Below are 5687 nucleotides of genomic sequence, written 5' to 3'. Positions count from 1 at the left end.
CAGGATGAAGAGCTTACTGCCAAATTTGTGGATGATAATAAGTTATGGGGACACATGGTCATGCTTGAAGATAGGCTGCAGACACAGGTGGAGCTAGACAGGCTTGCAAGTTGAGTGGACCAGGACCAGATGAAGTTCAATGTCGAGAAATGTAAAGTGCTCCACCTGGGAATGAAAAATCTTCTTCACACCTATAGGCTTGGCAATGCCAACCTGACCTGCACTATGAATGAAAGGGACCTGGGGGTAAAAATTGACCACAGTATGAACATGAGCTGGCAGTGTGATGCTGTAGCCAGCAGAGCCAATGATACCCTGGCATGCATCAATAAATGCATCTCCAGCAAAACCAAAGAAGCGATTCTACCATTCTACTCAGCATTGGTGAGATCACAGTTAGAGCACTGCATCTAGTTCTGGGTGCTGCACTTTAAAAAGGATGTGGTAAAGCTTGAGAGAGTCCAGTAAAGGCCCACCTGTACGATCAGAGACTTGCAGGGCAAGCCATATGAGGAAAGGCTGAGAGATCAAGGACTCTTCAGCCTGAAAAAGAGAAGGCTGAGAGGGGACTTGGTAGCAGCTTACCACTATATCAGAGAAGTACATCAAGGGCTCAGTGAACAGCTAGTACAAACCCAGACATGGTAGGGCTCACAGAAACCTGGTGGGATTCATCCCATGACTGGGTGGTAAACATTAGGGGCTACAGACTATATAGGCAGGATAGAATGGGGAGGAAAGGTGAGGGTGTGGCACTCTACATTAAAGAGCAATACACATCCTCAACTAACAGGAAGGGGTCAGAGGAGGGGAAGACTGAAGTGCTCTGGGTCAGAATACATGGGGGATGTGGGGAAAGTGACTTAACAGTGGGGGTCTACTACAGACCACCCAACCAAGGGAAAGAGCTGGACCATGAATTCTCTGGCCAGCTTGCAGAGGCACTTAAGACAAGGGATGTAGTCACCATGGGTGATCTAAATTACCCAGACATCTTCTGGGAGGAGCAGTCAGCCAGGTCGGACCTCTCATGAAAGTTTCTTGCTGAGACACAGGACCTCCACTTAACCCAGGAGGTGCACAGTCCCACCAGGGGGAATGCCCTCCTGGACCTGGTTCTGGCCACAGGCAATGACCTGGTGAGGGGAATCCAGGTTCTTGACCACCTGGGTGACAGTGATCATCACCTGCTGGAATTCACCGTACAGCGCAGGCTGTCAAGGGCCTGCAGTAAGGCAGTAGCCCTCGACTTCAAGAGTGCCAACTCCAATGAGTTGAGGAGATTTGTAGGAGAGGCACTGGGGTCTTGGAGAGTTGGGGAACTGGCTGTCCAAGATGTGTGGTCGTTCCTTAAGGAGACAATCCTCAGTGCCCAAGGGGTGACAGTTGCAAAAAGAATCAAAGGGGGCAAGAGTGCTCAAAAGTCCCCCTGACTCACCAAAGGCATTCGGGAATGCCTGAAAGCCAAAAAAGAGGTGTACAACCAGTGGAAGGGAGGGGCTATCACCAAAGAGGAGTATACCTCCATCACTCAGGCTTGTAGCGGGGCTGTTAGGAAAGCTTAGGCAGATATGGAACTAGGGCTAGCATGAAGGATCAAGGACAACAAAAAGTCCTTTTTTAAATACATAGGGAGTATGAAGAAAGCACCAGGTAATGTGGGAACCCTGAGGGATATGCTAGGCAATCTGGTGGTTGCTCCAGAGGAAAAGGCAGACCTTCTTAAAAATTTCTTTGCTGCCATTTTTTTGTTCAGGGACCAGGACTCCCCCACTGAGATTCAGGATGGACTCAGGAGAGACTCTGACAGGCCTAGGGTCAGGGAGGACTCAGCTAGGGAACTTCTGGAGGGGCTGGATGTGTTCAAATCAGCAGGTCCAGATGCTCTCCACCCCAGGGTGCTGAGGGAATTGGCAGGGGTTATTGAGGGGCCCCTGGCATGGCTTTATGAGCACTTGCAGTGCTCTGGCCAGGTGCCAGATGACTGGAAGAGGGCCAATGTGGTCCTCATTTTCAAAAAAGGGAGGAGGGAGGAACTGGGAAACTATAGGCCAGTTAGTCTTATTTCAATCCTGGGAAAGCTCTGTGAGAAGATTATCCAGAAGCACATCTGGGAAGGTCCAGCAGGGCAGATGATACTTAGGGGTAACCAGCATGGGTTCATTAGGGACAGGTCCTGTCAGACCAACCTGATTGCCTTCTATGATCAGGTCACAAAATCATTGGACACAGGTGTCACGGTGAATGTAGACTTTTTGGACTTCAGGAAGACCTTTGACATTGTCTCCCACCCCATTCTCATTAAAAAGCTAGGTGACTGTGGTATTGATGCCTACACAGTTAGATGGGTTGCAAATCTGCTGAGGAACCACACCCAGAGAGTGGTGGTAGATGGGTCATATTTGACCTGGAGGGATTTGGGCAGTGGGGTCCCTCAGGGCTTGGTCCTTGGGCCTGCACTGTTTAATCTCTTTATTAGTGACTTGGATGAGGGGGTGAAAAGCACCCTGTTCAAATTTGCTGACAACACCAAGACCTGGGGCAAGTTGGGCACAATAGAAGGGAGGGATAGGATACAGCTGGACCTGGACAGGTTACGGGGTGGGTGAATGAAAATAGGATGGGATTCAATAGTAACAAGTGCAGGGTACTGTACTTGGGCAGTAAGATCCAGCAGCATACCTATAGGCTGGAGAATTCCCTTCTTGAAAGCACAGTGGCAGAAAGAGATCTTGGAGTCATTATCGGTTCCAAAATGAACATGGGCCACCAATGTGGGGACACAGTCAGTAAGGCCAACCGCACCTTGTCATGCATCCATAGATGCATTACAAGCAGGGCCAAGGCGGTGATCCTCCTCTTCTATGCGACACTGGTCAGGCCGCAGTTGGATTACTGCATCCAGTTTTGTGCGCTGCACTTTAGGAGAGATGTGGTCACCATTGAGAGGATCCAGAGGAGGACCATTCGCATGATCTGGGGACAGCAGGGCAGACACTATGAGGAGAGGCTATGGGGCCTGAACCTGTTCAGCCTTCACAAGAGAAGGCTGAGAGGGGACCTGGTGGCCATCTCCAAACTTACCAGGGGGACCAGCGGGGAATAGGAGAAACCCTGTTCACCTGTGCACCTCCCACAATAACAAGGAATAACAGTCATAAGCTGTTTGAGAGTAGGTTCAGGCTGGATATTAGAAGACACTATTTCACAGTCAGGACAGCTAGGATCTGGAACCAACTTCCAATGGAAGTGGTGCTGGCTCCTACCTTGTGGGTCTTTAAGTGGAGGCTTGACGATTACCTAGCTAGGGTCATTTGACCCCAGTATTCTTTCCTTCCCAGGGGAGGGGGTCAGACTTGATGATCTACTTAGGTCCCTCCTGACCCTACATTTATGAATCTATGAACAGCTATTCACCAGGGCACCCTTGGAGAAAACTAGGAGTAATGGTCACAAACTCCTGGAAGGCAGTTTCAGGCTCAACCTTAGGAAAAACTACTTCACTACTAGGGTGTCCCGACTGGAATAATCTTCCTCAAGAGGTGGTGCAATTGCCTACCCTGGAAATCTTCAAGAAAAGACTGTATAGGCACCTTGCTGGGGTCACCTGACCCCAGTTGTCTTTTCTGCTTGGTGCAGAGAGCTGGACCCAATGATCTTCTGAGGTCCCTTTCAGCCTTACAATCTATGAATCTATGAAACTTGGATGACAATCTGAAAACCAGTGAAAGGTTTGGAACATTACTACCAGCTCTGTCTTCAGAAAAGCATTCAAATCAAGTGAAAGGACAGAAGAATGACTGACAACGTTCTGGCTCAGTCAAACACCACCTGCATTGAAGCCATGTTTATACAGGACAGGACATGTCATAAATTTGCCTGACAATTAATTCCCAAAACAGGTCATATGCTTTCAGCTCACCAATTATCACTGTTTTAGACACTGGGCAAAACAAGTGATTCAAGGACACCTTGAAGGCCAATCTGAAAAATTTGATATTAATTTCAATACTTGAGAGACTCAAGCTCTGAATTCATAGAATCATAGAATCATAGAAGTAGGGTTGGAAGGGACTTTGTAGATTTTCAAGTCCGAACCCCTGCCTGGGCAGGAGAAAAACTGGGCTCAAATGACTCCAGCCAGGTAGGCATCAAGCCTCTTCTTAAAGACGCCCAGGGTAGGAGCCAGCACCATTTACCTTGGAAGTTGGTTCCAGATCCTAGCTTCCCTAACTGTGAAGTAGTTCTTATGGATATCTAATCTAAATCTACTCTCCAACAACTTGTGGCCGTTATTCCTTGTTATGCCAGGGGGCACTAGGGGAAACAAGGTCTCTCCCAAACCCTTCTGGAACCCCCTAGTTGTCCCCAGTGGCACTACGTATAATAAAGCATTAATCATTTTGAGTAAATTTACCTCACTGTGGAGGTGGAGAGATGATATAGATAAAGGGGAAGTGCTATAATCTGACATCACCAAGATCTACTCCTTCCTCCTGAAACTATTTGCCATGTTTACAGTTGAACATGTGGCTCTCAGATTGGCCATCTCAATCACCTACAGTCTCACTGGTAACTTCTCTGTTTACTGGAAGTCTAGTATCCTCATATTGAGGGAGTTCCACCACTGCTGATGAATGTGGTTCCCATGCACAAGGTTGTGCCTCTATGGGCCTCTATAGTATCACATAGCAGCTTCCCAATAATTTTACCCCACATTAATGTAGGCTGCATAACTAACTGCATGTCTCAGACTGCATTAATATACAATGACTATACACCTATGTAAGCACCCTGGGTGTGGTCCTAATGCCTATGAGAGAAAATATCCCAAAATATGCATACACAATGATGCGTTCTACATTCAATGTTGCCACATGGGAAAGAAATCTTGGAATAATTGTGGACAGTTGACTAAACATCAGATCAGCAGTAGTCAAGAAGGCAAATAAAACATAAGGAAGTTTTAAGAGAACTGTAAATAAAACAAAAAGTAGCATTGTGCTCCTTTATAAATCTATGGTGAATCTATACCTTTAATACTGTGTGCAGTGCTGGTCCTGCACTTCAAAAAACATTTAGCAGAACTAGAAAAGGTACAAAAAAAGGCAACAAAGATGATTTCAGGTATGGGGGGAACGTTCATATGAGGAGAGACTGATAGGCTAGGACTTTTCATCTTAGAAAAGAGACACTTAAGTTGGGGACATGATAGAGATTTACAAAATATTAAATCAGCCTGACAGGACAGATCTTAGAAAAGTTTATTAAAGAGGCGATCCTTAATGGACTGGCTGACACCAACATCCTGAGGGATAACCAGCATGGGTTTGTTGTGGGTAGGTCTTGTTGACCAATCTCATTTCCTTCAACAACCAGGTGACCTATTACCTGGGCAAGAGAGAAGAGATTGATGTCATATATCTTGACTTCAAAAAAGCCTTTGATCTGGTATCCCATGAATCACCTCTTGGCCAAACTGGCCAATTGTGGCCTTGGGTCCACTGCAATCTGCTGGCTGAGAAATTGGCTCCGTGGTTGGACCCAGAGGGTAGTAACTGATGGAAGTCACTCATCATGGTGTCCTGTGAACAGTGGGGTCCCTCAAGGCTCTGTCCTTGGGCCCATATTGTTCACATCTCAATAATGATATGAACATTGGAGTCAGGAGTGGACTGGCCAAGTTC

This window comes from Crocodylus porosus, unplaced genomic scaffold (assembly GCF_001723895.1).
Source record: "Crocodylus porosus isolate Cpor-Errol unplaced genomic scaffold, CroPor_comp1, whole genome shotgun sequence".
NCBI lineage: Eukaryota > Metazoa > Chordata > Crocodylia > Crocodylidae > Crocodylus > Crocodylus porosus.
This window is presented reverse-complemented; position numbering follows the sequence as displayed.